At 38.5% G+C, this 24,332-nt stretch overlaps 1 long non-coding RNA gene across 4 annotated transcripts in view; it reads right to left on the bottom strand.

The window, feature by feature from the left end:
* Positions 1 to 4,454: 4,454 nt before the first annotated feature.
* The window catches only part of LOC129419743 (uncharacterized), a 46,519-nt gene continuing 26,641 nt past the window's right edge, over positions 4,455 to 24,332 (bottom strand). For all 4 annotated transcript variants that reach the window (XR_012357713.1, XR_012357715.1, XR_012357714.1 and 1 more), the window contains exons 3-6: positions 9,190 to 9,241; positions 8,956 to 9,085; positions 7,061 to 7,899; positions 4,455 to 4,780 (exon numbers count right to left, since the gene is read on the bottom strand). This is a non-coding gene — a long non-coding RNA (uncharacterized lncRNA). The remainder of the gene's footprint in view (positions 4,781 to 7,060; positions 7,900 to 8,955; positions 9,086 to 9,189; positions 9,242 to 24,332) is intronic.

Raw genomic sequence — 24,332 nt, 5'->3', positions numbered from 1 at the left:
CTCTGGCATTCACCCATGTTATGGATTTTTGTTTATTATAGCTTTTTGTCCCCCCAGATTGCAAGAATTATTGACTGCGTGAGCCGGTGACTATTTACACAGCTTTGCTGCCCTTCTGCACCACGCTATGGCTTGTAACATCTACCGGGGTCTATTTCTTTTTATTATTGTATTCTATGTATTTTCTCTAATTAGCCAACTTATATCATGCAGACCCTTTATTTTTTGCATCTTGCCCGCTGCCACCAGAAATCAGAGTTAGCATCAGGATGTGGTCAGTGATGTCACTAATTTGTGATGTGATACTCTTACAGCGGGTAAACGGCTTCAGCCTCAACCCTTCCCATTGTCCTTTAATTTCAAACGGCAGCTCGGTTTCACTCGCCTGCGTAAAAGCCCATAGGTTAAAGTTCTGCTCCTTTTCATTTCCATTTCCATCTTTCTCTGGCTACAGGCTCCCCGCTTCATGGCAGGTGGCTCGTGCATAGCTGCCGGGCAGGAGAGGGGATGTTTGTGTGGGGAGTCTGAAGCTCGTCAGCTGCCCACTTCCCTTCCTTTTGGAGGGTCAGTGGAGAGCAACTCGACTTAATGGGTCAACGTGAGCAGGCCCCGCCCTTCTCTGGAGGGGAAGCCATGGAGCCCACCATTACAGACTGACCTCTTATCCACACCACATAGCCACAGCTGGGCTCCACTGAACAGGAGACAGAGTTCTGCCTGATGCCTCATTAGATCACCAGAGCCTAATAGAGGATTAGTAGTCTTCACTACTTCCTTCCACACTATGTCTTTTATCTCATTTGTTTGATTCCTGTTTCGCCTTCTCCAAATCCCTGACTTACATCTTCATGCACTTTCCCTGCTTCCTATGTTTACATTGTGTTTTTATAAATGTAACTTCCCTTTCCGACTCTGATGCATTTAGGCCTTATTATACTATTTCTCAAAGTCTTTGCATTTAGTATGCTTGCAATTAATAGATGTCACATTTCAAATCCCTTGATCTGAAATTCATTATTGATCTCACTCTTGATTTATTGAAAAGATCACATTAGTGAAAAGGTTTATTTGCAGGTACAAGCAACAGACACAATGGTTTTCATTACAAGATAAAGATATTTACAACGCCATGCCAGTAAACATAACCTCTACACAAACCTGTTAAAGACACTTAAAAGAATATATATACTGTAGACACACAACCTATACACACATAAAGAACTCTATAGAGGTTCTACCCTCAGCCCTTTTCACTTTTCAGCGTTTCCTTACGTTTACCGAAGCTTTGACTGTGGTTAATACACAGTGGCGTGACCCATTTACTTGTGTCTCAATGTTTTGAAAGAGCAACCCCATTTACGACTGCGACCCCTAGCACCTTCAGCCCAGTCATGGCTGAACAGAGGTGTGTAGGTTGGCGAGCACTGTGAAATAGAGGAGACAGTGGCCGCGCACAACAGCACACAGGTACGCATACACAAGACACACAAAGCAGGTAACAAACCAAACAAGCTCTACACTGTGCCACCACGGGGATTTAATTCATATTTTATGTGCTATCATGACTTGAAAGAGGAAGATGTGTCCCATGGCTGTTGATGGAATAAAGGTTTCTGAATAGAGGTGCCCTTGTGTCAGTGGGGTTTGCTGTTTTCTTACATGTTGGTGATTCATTTTTTCTCATCTATTTTAAAAGCAAGAACACACTGAACAAATGAAATCTTTTAGCCTTATGAGGTTTTTGATCATCATTCCTTTACACTTTTGCTTAGCTGAATGAGAGAACATGAATGCAAAGTGGGATTAGAGAGCCTCAGAAATGTAGATAAATTACAACACCTTTATTATTTTCGTCTGATGGCTTACATGAATGTCAATACTTTATATTTAAATTAATTAGCCTATATTAAATGTGTCTGACAGTGTTTTATACGCAGTATAGTCACTCAAATTGTGGTTTCTAGATGACATTTAAAATTCACGCTATCCCTGATCACATGACCCGTAAACCAACGTGACTCTACCAATAGGTTTTTCATTATTTATTTATTTGTTAATCTGACAAAAACGTGAGGACACAAGCAGCAGCTGTAATTATTATAAATGAGGCGCAACGATTTCTGAATGATTCTGACTAAAACAACTGAAAATGAAAGATTCCTCATGATGGATATTCAGTAGGCTACTTTAATATTTGTATAATAAATTTCTGAAATTATAAACAGTAATTAAATCATTTTAATATATTTTTTGAGCTATGCTGCACTGGTGTGAAGTATTATCTGAAGGAGAAATGTTTACCTGATGCGTGCACAAGCTGATGACGTGTAACAAACAGGTGAGGTTGAAGTGATTGACATTGTTCAGCGCAGATCACCCGCACGATGCAGTCGCAGGTTTTAATTCAATTCATCGTAGATAAATAATCCACTTTTTATCTAGGACTGCTTTGTTCTGTGTTACAAAGTATTCCGATATTGTTTTACTGATATTCTGCAGGGAAAACAAACGATTTGGTTTGTGAGTAAACTGTCTGAATCATTCAAACTGAACTGCAAACCGACTCTCACAGTATTCAAGCCGATTCACTAAAAGATTCGTTCGCAAACTGCATCGTTTTAAAGCCAACCAAAAGAGACACTACAGCTGTGTCCCAATTCAAGGTCTGCGACCTTTTAAGGACGTATTTTAAGACCGATTGCGTCACAGCAGCGCGACTTGAGGCTGGTAAGGACGTCCCAATTCAAAGGATGCTTAGAATGTAGCCTCAAAATGCGTCCACATTTCTCCGCGATGGTAAGGATAGAACGAATGGATCCTTAACAGCCGAGGATATCCCAAGATTCATTGCGCGCCTGCAACGGCTGCATATAACGGCTGGATATTCTAAAATAAACAATTAAAACCTTTATTAAAAAAAGTGTATTTTTCAGAAAAAAATTTTCTTGTCACTGTTTTAGTATTATAAGTTATGTTTTGTGTTAATATTATTATTTTTATGATGCATATATTTCTAATGTTGATTAATTTAATATACTGTTGAATAGTTTAATCTACATCAACGTGTCATATTTTCTAAACTAAATTAATATTTTTCTGATTTCATATTTATTTTAATAAGTCAGAAACGTTTCCGCTATGTCCTGCTGACAGGCGCGTGCAGCAGGTGACGCCAATTATGGGTCGTCCGAAGTTTAGACCCTAGCCGTTTCTCAATGTCAAGGATACTTCCTTGGCAGGACTAGTCCTTACAAGTCACTTCCTTCAGAGGCGAGGCGAGGCTCCTTTTAAGCATTCGGAGAACACGTTAAATGGAACAGGCTAGCAAGTGCACGTCATTACGTCATTGCGTGATTGAAAGGTGTGCTTTCGGTGCTGCGCGCATAGGATTGTGGGTGATTTCAGCACGTGAAGAGCGCGAAGGATACAAATTTGCATCCTTTCCTGTATATGGGATATTTCTCGAACGAAGGACTCAGTCCTTGGCTGAAATTTCGAGGATCCTCGACATTGGAACAGTCCTTCGACGGACGTCGATGACGTAGCATCCTCGAAATTCTAGCTTCCGAGGATCCTTCCTTGACATTGGGAAACGGCTCCTCTCATTTCAGTTCTCAGGCTGCCACCTTGAAAGACCGAGTGCTCATCTTTAAGGTCCCATGCTTATAAGGTCGCAGCCCTTGAATTGGGACACAGCTTCTATCTCTAAGGTAAAATATACATATTTTTGCCAAACGCGAATACAATTGGGCCTTTAATGGCATTTTTAATGCCCTGCATCAGACGTTTTGAATCAAGAATGAGATTAATAAGAATTTATTTCCTTGTATTTATGTATTGTGTATAATTTATACTTTGGTGATTCATGTGGATAAAATACTTTTATTTTGTGTTTTATTAAGATTTTTAAGTGCCCCTATTTTATTGCAAAAAACCAAGTTATTTGTGTATTTGGTATAATACAATGTGTTCGCGTGGTTTATGGTTAAAAAAATTCCACATACCGTACATTTTTGTAGCTGCAGATTTCACTTTCTTCCTAAAACGCATAGATTTAAAAAGCTATGTGTCCCTGATTGGCCAGCTAATCTGTACGTTGTGATTGGCTTGAATACCTCTGATATCAGACAGAAATGTGATGCTCCTTACCATGTTTGAATGATTCGGTCACAATGCAATGCTGACATGAGTTAACTTACAGGCTGAGTTCGAAGCGGGAGGAATTATGATAATGTCGGTCTTGTCTACATCACCAATCCCAGGAAGTAAACTGTTGCCTACAATCCGTGTGTTTGTTGTAGTCCAAGAAAAGAGATTTTTGTTGGAGACGATAACTTGCAGCATCGTTTACATTGGGGTTTGTACCATTTACATATCGTTAACATGTACTACTCCACACTTACACACCAAAGGAAATGTAAAAACGTGAATCGGACAATAGGTAGTAAGTACTCTTTAATCAAATACCTTTCATGAGGTTACATCAATAGTTCTTAAATAAATAAAACAATATAATTGCCTCACTCCTGATCATGTTTAAACCCGTATTGTTTTCTATTCTCTGTAGGATTAAAGTAAAATGTTAGAGCACACATCTTAAACAGCACACATACATTGGCTGTTAAGCTCCAAAAATGACTAATTACCAGAAATAAATCTACATTTCATCAAACAGTAATAGTGAATAATTATAATGAAATTTTAGGGTTAGGGTGATTGAGTGACTTTATGCCCTTTTGAAAGCCCTTTTCTGGTAAAAAAAAATCTGCTTGGATACTGACTGTACAAACCAGTGGCGGTTCTAGACAAATTTCACTAGGGGGGCCAAGGAGGGGCCAGTGTTTTACCAGAGGGGCACATAAAAAATGGCAAGAAATTATATTTAAAGATTATAGGTTATGGTTATATGGTTACAGGAATTAGTTTAAGATAGGACTAGGCCTTAGTTTAATTAGGAAATATAACTAGTTTTAACAAACATGCCTTACTAAATACATTACTTGTGTGCATTTTGAAGCAAAACAAAGGGCACTGGTATATTTTAAGATATGGCATTGCAAGTTGTTTTCAGTTTGGACAGCTTTTACATTTATTTTAGACTAGGACTAGTCTAATCCCTTTCCGGGAAACTGCCCCGTAAACGTTATTTTACTTTACAATCATATACATATTTATTTAATACAAGAGTGAGTGCAGGTGCAAAAGGGGAGCTGGGCTCTTTTCTAAAGTCCCCCAACCGAAAAGCATGCGAGCCTACTCAATAAACTTTATGAAATGCAAACTTTTATAAAGACAAACGTTTCTTTTAGTTTACTTATAAACACACATTGCTAGACAGTTAGGGACCACAATCTAATCAATATTTAAAATAATATTTATTTTAAACTGTAAACATTTTTATATGTAACATTTAATTATATCCCTCCAATTTTATGCACGTATATGTAAGAGCATAATTACTGCGCTTTTTACAATGTGTAAACTTTAAAAAGTTAGCGAGATGTTGGTTTTGCCGGTGTCATGAGCAATCCAGTCCCCCCGAGCAATTCGGTCTCCCCTAGGACCCCGATTGGTATCTACACTAATGCCTGCTCAAAAATGTGTCATTGCAATATCTCGTCTGCATACGCGGCTAGCAAGCTAATTTGTACAAAATAGAAACATTACATTTTTTTAAAATAAAAGTTAACTAAAAAAACAATATAATAAACTAATATTCATGTTGCAGACACGTCAGTACTTTTGTGTCATCATCTGCTTTGAAAAAACAATACTTTTATTTTTTGTAAATTATTAACATACCTTACGGAATATATATTTTTAATAGTAAAAGTGTAGTAATCATGGCTTATAATTATAATTTAAATGTGTGATTCAACTATGTAGTAATCATGTTTTGTATAAGTAATTAATGAGTAAGTAATTGTATAAGTAGACAGTCAAAAGTGGAAATGGTACAGTATAATAATCTAAATAATAAAATGACACAAGCAATTTGTAGATCTCCCGCCTATAGCCTCATTTATATACTACTATATGAAACATATCATTTAAAAGACATCAATTGTAATTTTAACAACGTTCTAACTACATAAATCATAACGCGATTTTGTAGGAATTGTAATAAGGCGCTAAGAAAACTACCCATGAGGAGTTTTTTCAGCCAATGGAGTCGCGCGGGGTCCTAGGGGAGACCGAATCATATGCTGCGTCCGAAACAGCCTACTACTTACTATATAGTATGCGAAAAGCAGTAGGCGAGGCGAGTAGTATGTCCGAATACATAGTATTCGAAAAACAGTATGCGAAAAGTACCCGGATGACCTACTACTTCCGGTTAGATTTTGCAGTGTGCATACGATGGACGCTTCACTATCCCATGATGCCCCGGGAGAGGAGTTATCCAACGAAGAAGACGAGGCATGCGGTTGTTTTCGCGCTGAAATGACATGACGTGATGACGACGTATGTCACGTGATGTAGCAACATGGCGGATGTAGTACGTCCGAATCTCATTCATACTACCAGGATTCATACTATACAGTACCTACTGTTTTAACGCTAAGTAAGTAGGTACTTCATCTAATTCAGTACCTACTATACAGTATGCGGTTTCGGACGCAGCCATAGATATGGACCGAATTGCCCGGGGGGACCCAATTGCTCACGACACCTGTTGTTGATGAGTAACAGCTGTGAATGATCACCGCGCTTAAGCAGCCACGTCACAGGAGAACAAGTGAACAGTGTCCCAATGTCAAGTCAGCTAGAGTCCTTGCCAGTGCCCAAACCTGCATACACATTCTCAACATCGGGAGATTGTGAACGAATTGAGACACTCGCCGAGCAGCACCCGCAGCCAGCTCCAGGGGTTGGGTGCGCCGCTCTAATTTGCCCGTGAAGAACGTTGCGTCGCATTAGTTCCGCTTTTGGCGCTCGCGTGTAAATTCAAAATAAATTTATAGTTTTTTATTTGGTCAGCACGGGGTGGCCACAGGGGTGGCCAGGGACATGTCTACAGAGGCACGGGCCACCCTTGGCCTCCGTGTAGAACCTTCACTGGTACAAACTGATTTGCTGTGTTGAGCTGGTCAGGATAATTATACAGACTACAGAAGTAATATAAACATTTGTGTATTTTAACAAAAAATTGCACATTTTATCTTTAACAAGTAACACTTAAAACTGCAATATGTCATACATTTGAGGGTAAGTAGGAGAAACAAATCAAATGGAAATTGCGACATCGCTCGGACCACTGATATAATCTTAATGATAGAGACTAGATTGTCTAGCCGCATAAACACACAAGGCATGGAGAAATAATTAATTTGCTTTCAAAACAACTGAGGAATGCTTTTAGAGAGCTGTCAGATACAGGGTAAGAGAGAAACAGAGAGGGAGAAAGAAAGCAATTGGGAGAGGCAAGAGAGAAGAAAAAGTGAAACTGTGTAACAATCCAATTAAACTCTGGTAATGAGGTCAGACATCATCTCCAGTGCAAGCGATATCATTACATGGGCCGAGCAAACTGCTCCAGCTGCCATGCCAGCATCGAGGGATTACGAAGCTTCCACCCAGCCACCTCCCTATGTGACTTTTACCCCTATCCGAAGAGGGGACGTTCCCCTGGCCTGACCCTGGCAGGCTCCTAGGGCTTTAGCGGCCCCCCCACCTCAGCATCCCTGGTGCCACTGGCACCCACTGGCCTGGCGGTGAGATGGGGGGGTTGTGGGTGCAGTAAGCTAGGCAGGGGCCACCACGTGGGAAGAGCCTGAGCTCCGTTCTCACAGAGACAGACCGGCACCAGAACCCAGTCATCCAGCCAGGCCATCTCCGAGCAGCACTCTACCGCTTCAGACAGCTCGCCTCTGGAGAACAATGACAAACTTTGATAGCCTATGAAAGAAAAATCTGGAAAATTAGGTTGGAAAAGAAGAACACAATATCGTTAATTGCATTTGAATGAAAGAATACAGTTACAGGTACTTAATTCTGATGAAGTCTTTGTGCCTTAAAGTTAGAGAGAAGATTCAATGCGGTGAATGTGAAGTGGCCAGTCAGATGTTTGCCTAATACGCTTTTCTTCATGTCAAATCGAGTTTGTATGCTCGCTTGCCTAATTTGTCCTTTTTGGGGGGTCTCCGTGTGTGTATTGTGCCGTTCGCCTTCTTGTCCCACAATTACTTTGAGGATATCATTTTGACATTTGCCAGCAACAAAAATTCTTCTGTTCTAATTTATATCAATTAGTTGGGGACAGTAATTCAAGCTGACAGTTCACTGTATCTTCAAAAGGCTTTAAACCATGTAGTGGTGGCAATGCAGTGATGCAGCCAAAAGGCATCCAGTCTCCCTCCAATTCTGTTTGTCATTTCACTACGAAGGGTTCAAGGCAAAAGCGGACATTGGCAGCTCGAGCCAGTACTTTGATAATTTATTATTGATTGAGAACAATGCCACAGCACACTCTAGCATATTAGCCCGACGCCAGCGGGTCGCAACACCAGGGGCACTCATCAAGAAATAAATGCTAAAACATATCTGACTCTCCTAATAAGTGTACGAATTTTTCTTCCCTAGACGTCAGTGTTTGGACAGTTTAGGGTCAAGAGAATTATTGCTGGACCATTAACTAGTATCTGATGAACTTGGTAAAAATGATTCAATATCAAAAAATCATAATAATTATTTTCTAGCAAATTCTATAAGCATTACGCAACAGTCAAGACAGTCAAGCAAGCAACCGAAAATGCTATGACAGTTCAACTGAAAACACATAAATACAATTAACGTAAGACAACAATAACAATACAAAGCAGAGCAAAAGCCAACGATTCCATGCATATAATTTTAAAAGGACCTGAAGCTTTGTCAATTGTTTGTCTATTGAAATCTAATGGGAGAGAAGCCCTCGTGTCCACCCCACCCCACCCACGCCCTGTACAGACGCACCTGGCATTAAACTGGTGGGGCGGCAATGCTGGGTGAACAATGGAAGACTGTCAGTCTCGACAGCGGGGCACGACTTGAGCCACACCGCATTGACAGCCCGGGCCTCAGAGGCTAAACTGCTTTGCTGGAACTAATTAAACAGATGAAATTACGACATGAATATGCAGATGTTGTTTACATTTTACCATATGGCATTATCTCAGGTAATAGCATGCGGGATAGAGACATGTCTACCTCGTCAAGGCGAGAGGGGACGGACTGAGAGAGCCCGGTCCATCAAGACATTCTGTGAAGTGAGGAGACAGAAAAATGCTAATTAGGAAAAGAGCTGGGGTACATACGTGACTGTTTCATAATACACTTCATGTGACTAATTTGGAATGAAATGTTAATAGTAACTAGCTGCATAATGATTGTTGTAAAACCCTTTAAAAAACAATAAAAATAGAAATAGAAAGCAAACCCAAAATATGCACCATTTTGTTTCTTTTTATGGAGATGATCTGCATTTTAAGTGCAGGGCTCGTACACATCGTACCCTTCTGACATGCATACATTACCTGGCATCGCGAAACCCACAGGATAAAAGTATTTTGAATAATGCAAAGCACAACACTAGCATGAAAATGGCTGACCCTTTGTTCGCAGAACTCGTATTTGGGAACTAAACTCTCTCGATCTCTCACTGGTTCCCGGTGTTTGTTGAGCCTAATGCTGGCTCCCTGGGAGAGGCTGCCAGGAGGTTAAGAGGAAGAGGGCCAGACGAGGTGAGTGGGCTGAGGAGAGCGGGATCATAGGGGCCAGCTGGAGAGGTGATAGGGAGCGTAATTGTGCCCGCTGTGTGGCTAGGGCAAGGGCGAGGGGCTGGGTTGAGGAGCTCGGTAAAAAACGAAAACGAGCTCGGGAGGGGACGACTCAATTACCTGTGCTCTCGCTGACCTCACTCTCTCTCTTTCTCACTCGATGGTCCCAACACCACCACACACACACACACACACACACACACACACACACACACACTCTGAGAATTAGATCAAAAATTGTATGAAGATTTATCACTTAATTTTTTATAAAACTAAATATATAATTTCTCACTGTAAAACTTTAATATTAAAACAAGTTTTTACATATTTTGTAGCTTTTTATATATTCTGCATATTTTGTAATTTAGGTTAAGAAAAGTGTAAAAACAAGATGTTTTGTATTCAACATTGATTGACAGCTGCGCGGTCACTCTCAGATCACCCTCAATCTGTCTGTTTGTATAAGCACATCACACTCGGCTATCACATTTTAATATTTGATGGCAATTTTATAGCCTTCAAAGCTGCAATCCGCCGCTTAAAGCTGCAAAAACTATTTTTGGTTAAAAATCTGTTATTTAGCAAGAACTTAATAATTTAGTGTTTAAGTCTCCTTACCATACTCCAATTTACAAAATTAGACTTGTAATAATGATTTAAAATTTGAGATGTCAGGTCTTATTTAATTGGAAATGTCATATTTGACATATTTCACTTTAACTCACGTAAATACATAATTAAAGTAACCAGCAATTTTGTGTTTTTAACAGAGATGGCAAAAAAGTTACAGATTGCAGCTTTAAGTAATTTTAAATGAGTGACTCCTGCCGTTCAGGTTGCACTTGGATGTTAAGTCAATACTTTGCGGCCGCCTGATGTCTTAATACACTGCCCATGTTGTTTAGACACGAAGGCCACGCATGTTGAAGGAAGGCTATAGCTCTAGCTATTGTGAAGCTGTCATGCCTGCCCCTCAAAAGCAGATGAAGCCATCACATTATTAATATATGTATAGTGACAGGCCCCCTGGTCCACCCCCTCTAAAACATCTCACCTCTTTCTGTGCCCCTCAAACCAACCCAATCAAAAAAAAATATATCTATATATATATGCTCGCATTCAAAGCAAAGGGGCGAAGGGGTGGACTCCAAGGGTCAAAGGCCAAATAAATTTTGAAAGCAAATTCTTCTCCCTTTGCAACCTGTTTTTGCTGCTGTCCACTCCCCTTCTCATCCGCGTCCATTCAGCCACGACTTAAAGCTGAATTGGCAGACGCTTTCAAAGTGCCTGGCAGTGGGGTGATCCCAAGGAGCTATGGGGCTGACATCTCTCTGAGCGTGTGTATATGGCAGGGTCAGCCATAGCTGTGACTCCTAGGCCTTCGCTCACTCAGCCGCTACCTCCAGTCAGTCCCAGGGACCCAAATTACAATGTGAAAAGCTGGCGGACTGCAGGCATTCTTCACCCCCCATGGCATTTCTCCTTTCTCATGACAGTTCCACCGAGACCTGCTTTTTTCTTTCATGTTTCATTTTCTTTCACTCTCTGATTATTTAACAACACAGAAACAGCCAAAGAGCAAGACGCTTGATTGACAGCCGGAGGGAGTGCTGCAGTCAGCACAGGGTTAAATTCGATTTTCTGCATGTTCACTACTGTTGTCTGGAGGCATTTAATGCCTGTTGTGAGACTTTTTTTGATGGATCAATTATCCATTTTAGCATGAAGTGTAGCCAGAAACCAAACAGATGAAATGTAAGACACCTGTCAACATTTGCTATTAGCAGAAGGAAACTGAACTGATCCAATGACAGCTAATTAATTCTCTGTTCCAGTCTATAATGGAAACATTAGTTACTTTGGAGATTTAAAAAAAAAACGCAACAAATTGGAATAAAAAAAACCTAAAATAATGACTTAGGATGAAATTTTGGAAATTCAATTAAATAAACAAGCAAAAAAGAACAAATAATATATACTATTTTATTAATATATACTAGAATAGTTTTTATTTTAATTGTAATTATAAAATGATAATATTAAAAAGTTTCCTTTTACAAAAGACATGTAAACAAAAAATACAACTGAAATTAAAAGAAATATTAAACAATGAAAAAAAAAATGTAATTAAAAGAACCAGAAAATCTGTTATGCATTATTAGCACACACTCTAAATTTAAGTGCATGCCATAAGTTTGTGTGTAAGCCACGTGGGAGAATCTTAGCAGGATAAGCAGTATGAGCCCCCATATGACAAGTGAGAGCTTTATTGTGACTACCCATGGCATAAATTTACTTACTATCATATGGAAAATAGAAGGGAGGAGATGCTTCTTAATTTTGTCCCAGGAAAACACAGAGCTGTCCCCCAAATCCTTTGAAACAGATCCGCCCGCACCGGGGCCCCTCGTTCCATGCAACAATCTTAGACTTAATTTAAAGATCAGTCCAGGGTCCAGAATGTGTGTGTATGGATCGTGCGTAATAGATAGAGCCGTCATCCCTCAGATGTTTGGAGGTAATCTTCAGCGAGGCTTGGTCTAGCAGGCCTCTACCCTAAAGGGATTGATGCAATGTCAGCACCTTTGGCTCAGGGGTCACCTACTCCTCTAGCCTGCTCCCTCTGACAAAAGCGTATTTCTCCCTTCTCTCCCCCATCCTCTCCTCTCTCCCTTTTTTATTCCCCTCTATTGAATTCATCGGCCGTGGAGGCAGCAGCCACCTTCATTTGAGATGTGAATGAAACATTTTCATTAAAAGAGGCTAGAGAATTCGGAGCCGTAGACAAGGCCAAAGCCCGAATCGAGACAATGACGATTCTCAAGATTATTTCTCTCTCTCGCTCTACCCCATCTCTCCTACTTCTCATTTTTGCTGGCTGTCACTCGGTCTGCAGAGTGGCAGGCTGATTGAAATCAGCACCGTGTCACGGCTGTCATATCTCACCGAGACATAAAACATGCAGAACCATAAATAAGCAACAGGCTTCTGTCAGATCTTCAACCTTAGTGTCTGAACAGGGCCGTCAGGGAGAGATAGGAAGGTTAAGGCTCTGGGGGGTTTGCAGAAATGCCTAACCACCGAGGAGTCTCTCCCAGCATCCCAGAGTAGACAAGATAAAGTCTATCAGGCCATCGCCTGGTTCAAGTCACTCCGTGGACAGCAAGACCATTGGGATGGGCTGTCATAAAATTATCAAATTTGTGAGTCCTCTCTCTCTCTCACTGTCTGACCAGACAATAAAAAAACTACAAGACATGTTGATGCTAAAGAGATAACCACTGTCACATACTGCCGATTGTACGCTAATTAGAAAATGCATATTGAAATATTCCAAAGCAAAATGTCGCCACACACACACACACACACACAAAAAGTGAGCTTTTCAGCCAATGAACGCTCTCGACTTTTTAATGTAATAGAATACCACTGCTTTGAAGGGTGTGAAGGAATAAAATTACTCACCCACGCAGCCTCACACACAAACTCTACCTCACGCTCTTACTTACAGGCAGTAAGTGGGGTTTTCTCACTTCACCAGTGTGATATAATTGCTGAGCAAAACATCCAGTTCACTCAGGTAGCTAATGGTCAAGCGACAGCAGTGATAACACGATGAAGTGCAAAGTCATAATCACGTCCACTGCCTGTCTCAGACGCTGCCTTTAAGACACTAATAGGACTCAAGAGAGACTGAACGTTTCCTCACAACCTGACTCAAACCTGTTAGCACAGTTAATGAGCAAAGTTAGCAAAGCGCGCGGCGAGGGCCGAGTCGCACTTCCTCCGGCCTAATAAAGCTCTTCCTCTTTAGCTTGACTGACAGCTAAAGTAATCAGTTGGGGCAGAATATTTTTCAACAATGTCTAACAGTGACAGCCTCGGGCTTAATGTAATTTAAGAACGATTACAGGCAAATTGAGATTGTACACAGAGATTTGGGCATTTAACATAGCTTAGCTACAGATGGCAGAAAGTTTCCTCTGTGGCAGACCATTGTTTACTAGTGGCGGTGAGAGTAAACTTTTCTTTGTGGATGTGTGCCCATCTGCCTGTCACGCAGGACTTTATCTCACTGCGAGTATTTCACACTGTACTCTCTCTCTCTTTCTCTCTTTCACTCTATCTTCCCTTCGCTCACAAGCTCGCTCTACTCCATCTGCTTGCTGTCCATTGATCTGCCTACTCAGGCATCAGTCTGTTTAACATCTGCTACAAGTAGCTCGAGCTCAGGTAACTAGCTCTCCGTTCAGCACCGCTTATTGATCTGTGTGTCCACCTGCGTTAACATCTGTTCCTCCATGTCTTTTGTCAAACAAACATCCACTTTTTACGTTCTCGATCCCCCCTGGAGCTGACAACTCTTCTGCTGCCCGTCCAAAGTTTCGTTCTTCAGATTGTGATGGGGTCAAGCACCTGCTTGAAGGAGAGAAGAGGAAATGGGCTGTTTTTGATTTGAATAGCAATTTATTTTGGTAGATGTCTTTGGTAGAGGTAAGCAAGGCTAAATATTTCAGCAGGACACAGTTAAATGAAACTAACACTCAAAAAAATAATTCAAGCCCTTCTTAAAAATGGCACATTAAAATTGTGTTCAATTAATTTAAAATACCTCATTAAGAGCTTAAGTATATATATTTAATTAGTCTAATACAAAATGAATATGTACTATAATTCTTTGATTTCTTTTTAATTGCGTTAACACAATTAGTTTGAGTTCTGGAAAAATTATTTCCCAGCATGCTTTGCATGCAACTGCTTTTGGACAGTAATATTTTTAATTAAGTGTTATTTTATGCATTTTTAAAGACTTAACAGTGTTTAATGTCCATTTATCTTATAGATTTAGAAGCGTTTGTGTTATATTTTTTCTAATTGTTTGGTTACCATCGTGCAGAAGAGTAGCGCTTGTGGTTAGGTTGTGGATGTGACATATTTCTCTCAATGAGCACTAACTGTGTTAATGCCTGTTTGGAGATCAGTCTCTTCTCACATGCTCATCCAAAATATCATTATTTTTATTATTATTAGCATGCTAACATGTGGTTATGCTAATTAGTATGATATAAAAATGTTTATATAAAATAACAGAATTGAGTTATTCAGACTACACTACATTGAGTTATTCAAACTACACTAAATCGAGTTATTCAGACTACACTAAATTGAGTTGAGGCAACTAATTGAGTATTGCCAATTACTTTAAATTGAGTTGGACTAGCTCAATATATTTTAATTGTGTAAAGCAGTTTTTTATGAGTTAGGGGTACACATTCATATTGGATGGAAATCCTGTCCACAATTTTATTGAGTTCACCCAATGAATAATTTTTTTTTTTGAGTGCACAGTTCTGAAATCAGTTAAATTAACTTAGTCAAATTAATTTGAACCTTTTTTAAACTCTGAAACCATGCCACTCTCATTGAAAACACATTTAAATAATATCTGCATAAAAATTATAACATGTTGTTGGAGACTTTTCTCAAGTCTGTTTTTATTTAAAGATCAAAGACATCATGCATATTTCACTCATCATTGAATTAATTTTAGTGTCATGGAAAGAGGATTTCTGTCCCAGTGTAGCATTACAATATTAATTACAATAATCTGTCCCTGCCTACAGTTTACAATGAAACAATTCTCTACAATGCTGTATTCACAGGTGCGTGTGCTGCAGGTTGTTTGTGTGTAATGAAACAGTGGTTTGTGTGTGTATGAAAAAGGGAGAGAGAAAAAGAGAGAGAGAGAGTAATTCAGGCATGCAAGCGGAGCATCTTAAAATCTATTTAGAAATTTACCTTGGCAGGCGTACACTGCCAATAGGAAACACTGTTGCAATTTTAATTTGCTCTTTTGTAATGACGGGGCGTAGGTTAGTTAATTTCAATTTCTGATTTCAAAAGCTATCAAATAGCGCTCAGATGAGAAATCAATTTTCTCAGCTGCTCAGGCTTTGTGGCAAAAAAGCCTTCTGTCATTGGAGGACAGACTATCACATGACCCAGCCAGGGATTAGTTCAGTAGGCCCATGTTGCAGGCACCTCAATTACAGCCTGCCTCTTGTAATTTACCTTTATAACATCTAATTCCCAGACAGAACTCATATTTAATTCATGAAAGCCTCCGCAAGAGTAATTGTAAAATAAATTGCCATAGAAAATATCAATTTGTGACTACAGTTTTTATTAGGTATGCTAGCGGCATTCAGCACTGTGTCATACCCCTTCATTTTGTGGTAAACAAAGAGAAAAGAATGCAACCCTTATGCCAATTCTAGGCAAGAATAGTTTTTTTTCTGAGAAGAAAATGATTTTAAGTATATTTAAGTCACAAACATGAGGCCTGCTGTACTTGTTTGGATAGCTTGGCATGTAAGAGAATTGATTTATTGTCATATAAATTGTAGCATTCTTGATGGATCAATGAAATGATGTTAATGCAGTGACAATGATGCTGGTTTATTCAAGTCTTTCTTTAATGGCTGAGCGAGGGACTCAATGCAGCTGATGATATACGTTTCCTTGGCAAAGCCTTTAACAAAGTAGCAATTATGTAAATGGTTTATTTTTCGCTCTTATAATGCAGTGCTGGACGTATGTTATTTGTGCCTGAGCGGTTTTATGACACGCTTCTGCGGTTCGAAGAAAGGAGAGTACAAAAAAGTTAGGTCATTAACAAAGAGAAGTAAAAATCTCTTGATTCTTACATAAAGACCTTGTTAAAATTATTCTGCGCGGCAGATGTCTTTATGCATGTGCATTACTAAACCTCTACTATCCTTAGGTTTCATCAGCTTGCCTCCCCCATGTATAATTATTTGACTGTAAGGTTACTTCATATTGTTACCATGACAACTGTTTGGGTGAGGCCTCTTCCTCTTTCAACCTCAGCTGTCATCTCTTTACCTAAAAGCTTTGTAATTGCTCTCATTTGCATACTGCAATTAAGTGTGTTAGCTCACAGCAAGACAAATCAACCTCTCCTCTTAGATGTGTGGATAGTATAATTATATTATCATAGGACATCAAAAAACACATAATGTGAAGATTCCTAGTCACTCATTCCTTCATTCCTTTATTCCTTAATTCATCTGTCCAATCATAATGTATCAGTCATTTTTACAGCACCATCATCATCATTTTATTCAATAAGAAAACTAAAACAATACAGGGTATACAGCAACGGTATTCCAATTTTGAGAATTTGACAATTTTATATTGTATTGATTTTAAATTAAATGATTTTTTATTGATTTAAATGTTTTATCCTAAAATAAGCTGAAATATACAAATTTATTTTTTGTACATTTAAACTCACGAAATATTAAAATTAGTATACATAACCACCCTACTTCAGATCATTGATTATATGATTTGATTAATTAATTAATTATATGAATATGATGTGCTAAGATGGTTGTTGTGATTGTGGGGTAGCAATATTTAAGTTGATCCACAAAAGACTCCAATAAAACAGCAAAACTGCTCATAAGGCCATCTGACATACCTGTCAGTTATAATATGTGGTTATTAGCACAGTGCATTACAGCTAATATATAGATTATTTTTCCCTTCTTATATTATGCATGTGCAGCATGTTACTATCACACATTATGGTCTATTCTACTCAGATTTTACCCATCAATTTAAACAAAGAAAGATAGTTAACCCTTTTCAGAATATTCCTTTCCTTTTAGTACTATTGCAGTTTCATCCTTATAACACCCATTAGAGTCTGCAAAGAAAATCTAAGTAAAGAGAATTGCTTAAACAGTTGTCTTAAATTAGTGAATAGTGAATAAAAACAAAAATAAAATGTCTGGAACAGCATGTAATTTAATTTTAAATTACAATGGAAAAAAAATGTAGGCATTTGCAATCACAATTAATCTCTGCAGTATTTATACATACTTTGAATTTAAAACATTTTATATTGTGTTGTGTATTTTTTATTATTTCGATTTTTAAATAATTAAATACATGAATCAGAATGTATTTTGAGAAATATGTAAATAAAAAACTATTGGAATATATTTTCTAAAAGAAAATCAACTTATGCATGTATAGACAATTTTAATATCCATTTATAATTGTCCTCAGCACTGCAGTGATGTAAATAACTCTAGGCTATTGCTAAGATGTGATATTACTTTTTAATAATAGTGCAAAAAAGCACAGAGGCAGTCAAAGGTGAGGTGAGCTGGATTCCCCGGGCGCCTGCCTCATTTGCAGTATACAGCACGACTGCCGAGAGAAGAGGTCACTAGAGCAGCTCTGGAAATCAGACAGCAGGATTCATTTGCCTTTTGTTCAGGTCTCATTGGTTTATTAAAACGGTACTGTATTTTCGCTTTATACACTGGGCAAAGACAGAGTGAATGATATGAGTCGCAATATCTCCACAACAAGCTTTTCCTCTTTTAGAAGATGTTTTATAGATCTTATCTTTGTGATAATGCGGGGGTTCCCATGCACTGTTATTCTCTCTCTGTGTCTCTCTCTCTCTCTCCTACCTTTTTTGTCTTAAAGCAGCTGAAGTGCATTGGCATGCTATCTTAATTTCTGAGCGATGTGATGAGTGATCTATTTTAGAAGTACAGAATTTGGTACGTGACAAGTGCATATTTTTTTATTAGGAATAAAACTGTGAAATTGTCTAATAATAAACATAAATAAACAGCACATTTATGTATTCAGCTCGCAATTAAGCAATTGTCTTAACATATTTGGTTATTTATATACATAGCACTTGTGTTTATGTTGCAAAATTACTATTTGATGTGATCGTTCATCGCAGTTGTGAAAACATGATGCATAAAACATAAGCCACTAATTATATAGCAAACATAGAAAAATGCTAAAAAAAATCTATAAACACACACACAAAAAAAAACATATATATGTGCTGTTCGCCTCTTCTGGCAAACTCCATGTGTTTGTACAAAGCATCTGTTTGCGTTAATACATGGTGCATTCAATCCACATCTGATATTTCCTTAAATAAGCAATAACGTTACGATATGCATTGCAACATGTGCCACAAGGAAAATGTGTGCTAATCGAGCCGTAGAAAGTTTTGCTTGTGTGACAGGGAGAGACGTGTTAACCCGGTCAGACAGGAGGTTGTTTGCCTAGAAGTCTCAACAGAGCCTTGGAAACCAGCTCCCACGGTGAGGAGAGACAATGCACTTCAAACTGGTGATTAAATGGGAAGGTTACAGGTCCTGGGCCAACCACATTGTTTTTCTTTGCCGTAGACCCAGCGGGATTCTAATGAAGAGCTCTTGAATTGTCAGTCAGGCGAACAGTGACAGTGTTTCAAGCAGGACAGTCGTCTCTGGGCCTTGTTGGAGAACTCACACATGTTCAAATATACACATGCACGCACACACCTATGCGAAAGGGCAACGCACACAGACCCACATATCTACATCTATGTATGCAGACACACACGCTCGCAAAACACACAGCCTTCTATTCAGCTACGTTCCTCCTCAAAATGAAGATGTCACTCATGTGACCTCACACAAATCAGCAGCTGTTCATTTCTGGCCTTCTCCAACTTGAACAAGACAAACTAACATACCAACGCAAAAAAGAAACTGGCAAGAGGAAAAACATTGAATTTTTGAAATGTGTGTTTTGTGTTTCAAAATATGTGCATCACAAAGGTCATATTTTTCGTCGATAATCTTGTTTTGGTCTCGGAGCAAACATCTGGTATATTCATTTTACACAACACATATCTCCATTAAAGCTGAGCAAAGAAAAACTAGTGGAAAAAATATGTGTGAATACTGCGGTTTTACATAAGTTAGGTAATGCAAAAAAGCAGGAGACTTAACCCATTTACTCCTAAAACACCTAATTGTTATTCTAGGATAAATACCCTTATCTCCTGAGGGTTTTCAGAAAAAAATACTAAGAATTGTCAACATCTACCAAAAACGAAATAAACATGAAATAAAAGTAACCGGCGGTAGATGTAATGTTTCTTCATGTAACATCAGGCGCAAATGGGTTAAATGAGCCCAGAGTCCTGCAGGGATGACATATTTTTGTATGCTAACCCGGAAGTTAGCAGGACATTGGTCCCCCCCAAAAAGTCCATTTATTTTTCCAATTGACTTTTGGATTATCGCAATAAATATCGCAAGCTGTGTGTTTAACAGAAGTTTATGATACTTATGACATGTTTTGTCCAACGAATTAGTCTTCACAGATAAGCACAACTTTTATGAATTTAAAAGTCAAAATTTTGCTTTTAATATTTTAAAATTCACAATTTTTTTTATTTATGTGTGAAGATTAATTTGTTGGCAAAAACGTGTGTCTTTAACTTTTGTTAAACACAGAGCTTATTTTTGCGACATTCCAAAAGTCTAGGAGAAAATGAATGGTCTTTTGTGAAGGAACCAATGTTTTAACTTCCGGGTTGGTCTTCAAAAATTCATCATTCCTGCTGCTCTCTATATCTTATGAATCAATAAGAATCAGTATTTTAGGATGTTTCATATTATATTATTTAGAGAAAATAGACTATTACAAAAATTAAAAAAATTCTTGACTTATAAAAAATATGTAAAATAAATATGAACAATAAATATGCAAGGCATAGCTCAAATTATTTTTATCTTTTTTTAAATTTGTATGAATTAAATAAGAATTATATAGATCAATCTTCTAAATGAACTTAAATAAATGATCGGACTTTGATTTTAAACTCTGGTATCTTAGTATGAGCAAGTATAAACACAGTTTTAACAAAAGTAAGATTATAGCTTTTTCATGAGAAAAAATTTCTCTGTTTAATCTCATTGCTGTCTAGAAAACATTTGAAATATTAAAAAAAGACCTTGATTGGAAATTACACTTAGAAAAATTTACAAAGTAAACCAAGCAACTTTTTAAGCAAGAGCCAAAAAATCAGAGAAAAGAGTTATAAAATGAGAAGCATTTTGCAAAAACAATCAGCACAGGAATTGTTCCAAGAATCCACAAATTGTTCATCTTTTATTGCCTCTTTTCCTTTTTTCCTCTTTCTTCAGATATCAGTGTGTAAATGGGGTATCTGACAACCGTACCAAAGAAATCCTCCTTGCTCTCTTTTAGAAGCCCCAGACAGGCTGGTCAAACAGAAATGAGCCCCACATCAATTTTCATTTGTATTTATCCAGTCCGTGACCCCGGTCTTTTCACAATGCTGCAGAAGCCACAAATTACGCCCATCATAACTTGCAGTCCGACTGCCCGGCGCTCCTGCTATCAGAAAATTAACATGCTTATGTATCAGCCAGGGGTTCAGAGTGTCACGGCACAATTATACAGCCATACCTGCCTGCCTGCTTGTTTGACAGGGTAGAGCCTGGGGCTTGGCACATGACACATACACACACACACACACACATTCCTCAGCAGAGGAATCCCAGAGGGCTGTAATGTCTATCACAGAGGCAGTTAAGATAACTTTGGTGTAAATGACAGCGCTTAATACAAAACTATCAAACATCACAGGATGCTGCACAGTGCTTGTAGCAATCAGCCATGCTCATGTACCATCCAACATTCATGCATGATTATTGCATTATCATGGATGGGGGCGGCATCAAAAAACAAATAAAATGGGAAGAAAGAAGAGAAAATTAAGAGTCATGGTAAGCTTCACCATTAAAGCTGGACAAGCAAAGTCAGAGACACAAAATGATACGCAAAGTTCTGTGATCAGCACAAAGTCTCATCTGCTATCGGCTTGCTTGCTACCCCCCGTCATCTCTCCCACCCGAAAAACCGCAGAAAGCTTCCGTGCTCGGTACCCCGGTGTGCTCCGAATGTCATGCCATTAGAGGCTGTGAAATGAGGTGCCACTCATGAGTGATTATGCTGCTGGGAGAGGAGAACATATAGACCCTCACTGTCTGGAGCTGCTAGCGCCTAAACCCTCACATAAAGCCACTCTGATAAAGCCACACACACACGCGCACACACACACTCTCTTAATCTCATGCTGATACTGTTTTCTATGACAACTTCACAGTAATCCTTTTCAGGGCAGCTGTAAGTTTAATAGAAAAGTTAAAGGCATGTGTGTATGTGCACACATGGGCAAAAGTGGGGTTAGAGGGTTTTTTAGGAAGACGACAAAATGCAAAAGGAAAAATGTCTGGGTTTGAGTCTGGGTGCAGAATTTATTGTTATAGAAATATGAGTGATTCAAATATATAGATTTGCAGTTAAAACAAATGAAAAACAATTTTATATAAATCTCAAGTTTTGTATTTTGTAGATTTCCATTAACCATTTAAATTGTAAAAATAATAAAGAAACAAAATTAAGATCTTACAATATGTTTGTTTAAAAAGAAATAAATTAATTTTTGAAATGTAAAAATATATATTATAATTTATTATTATTATAATGATAAATACTGCTTGTAACAAGAAGAATAAATAAATAAATAAAAATTCCTTGCAGCTTGCACTATTTTGTTTTATTTACATTATTTATAAAAATATGTGGTAAAATGAATGGGAGTAAAAGTTGAATCTATTGAAAAGTTTGTGTGTCAAAAAATCCTATGCAAACGTAAAAGTTTGGATTTGAGTAACTACTTTTTTGACTAGATCTTAAAAATCAATTGTTGCAAAAATTTCCCTGAGGACGTTAAACAACTTCCCATTCAAAATGTCACTGAGTTATGCTGTTTACCAGAGTCTGATGCAAACAATGTCTCTTTTCTCATCTCAGTCTGGTCTTATCTTCCACTCACCATTCGCGCTGGAAACACTGAGTCTGTTGCCCAGCACAAACAAAGTGTTGTGTCTCCTTTTATCCCCGCGGAGGGAATACGCTCAACCCTCACACTCTTTTGGGTATTGCAATGTTTTGCAAAACATTGTAATGTTTCAGCACAATAACATATTGCAAGCTGCCATTGTCCATACAATCTGTGAGATCCGTTTCCCCGCAAAGCGCTTATTACTCGGATCGTGAGGTATGAACTTGGCATGACTTACAATGTAATTTGCAGTCTACGCTGTACCATGCGCATCTTCTTGCTCCCCTATGCTCTGGTTCCCCTGACAAAGTCAATAGGGGGCATTTTTCATCTGTCCAAAAGACAAACAGCAGAATACTAATTAGATCTGTATTTGTCACCACTACAAGCGCTCGTCTACACACTCACAGTAGTTCCTTTGTCCTCTGAGGTTGTAACCAGTTGCAGTCGGGTTCGCTCACATAAACTGACCATCATTCAAAGTGACTAAAGGTTACTATTTTGTTCTATGTTATATATGATTGTGCACGAGGGTACGTCCTCCACCGGCTCCAGAGAGAAGGAGCAGACCCTCTGCTGACTGCCTAACCCAGAGGGGAGGCAGCAGGGCTTGCTGAGTGGAGCTCTGCTCAATCTGGGGGCCAGATGGCTTCAGGCTTTGGGCAGGTACTGGAGGCAAAGAGTCTGTAAGAGGCGTAGTGAGGCAGAGCAAATTCCCCCAGCTCATCCGAATACCCACTTATGCCACAGACATGGGCAAAGGCCACAGACTGAGACTCCATTCACTCTGTTTTCCTTTAACTTTCAACTTTCTCAGTAAATAAATATAAAGGTTACTAACACCAAAAAAATCACATTCTTCAATTTAATAATTAATTAATATTTAATATTGACCAAATGAAGATATGTCTTAATTTAAAGAAATAAAAATAAACTAATATCTAAAATATTAATTGTTTTTTTAAATCTTGAGAATAAATGTAGGGTGACACTTTGTAGCAACATTCAGTTATAATTATGGCATTTTATACTGCTTAACTAATCTACAGTTAAAATGCATATGCAAATAATTAGAAACTTAAATACATTTACATTTAAGAAAAAAACTACTTATCTGGAGAAAAATATAATATATAATAGAATAAAATAAAATATTACAGTATAATGCATTCAATAAAAAAAATATATATAATGGCTTAGTAATAAAATATATTCCAAAAAAAAAATGCAATACTACATTACATCACGCCAGGCTATCCACACATTCTACCTTTACCTGCTTAAAATAAACAATGTGTTTATCAACTATTTTTATCACACATTTTTTCAGTCCTCCCAAAGTTGTGAATGTTAGGCCACGCAGAGATAAGTACAGTGAATCAGAGCTAAACTTGTTTCAATGATGTAAAAATCTAATTTAGTAGAAGCGTTATCTCTCCCCACGGCATGATTTACATGAAAGCAAATGGATGCATCATGGGTTCTAATAGAATATTTTGCCTTTGGCTCATCTCACGTGTATATGTTTATGTGCCGGTGCTTCCCTGTAGCACCTGGGCTTTAATCGGCATGACTGGCAGGGAGACTCCGGCAGGATGTGCTCAGTGAGGTGAGACTGGCGCCGCCCTTCCACGCTCTCTTGCCTGCTTCTCCCTGCTCTCCCTCGCCGTATTATATAAAGAGTGGCAGCAGGCAGAGTGTCAGACTGCCCCCAGAGATGACACCTGTCACAGAGGGGAGCGCTGCTAATCTACAAGCCTCATTTTGTTTGAACTTTCTGTCACCTCACTGTCAAATCC

This window comes from Misgurnus anguillicaudatus, chromosome 15 (genome assembly GCF_027580225.2).
Source record: "Misgurnus anguillicaudatus chromosome 15, ASM2758022v2, whole genome shotgun sequence".
NCBI lineage: Eukaryota > Metazoa > Chordata > Actinopteri > Cypriniformes > Cobitidae > Misgurnus > Misgurnus anguillicaudatus.
Note: the sequence above shows the minus strand (reverse complement) of the source record. Positions and strands in the feature narration are given on the sequence as shown.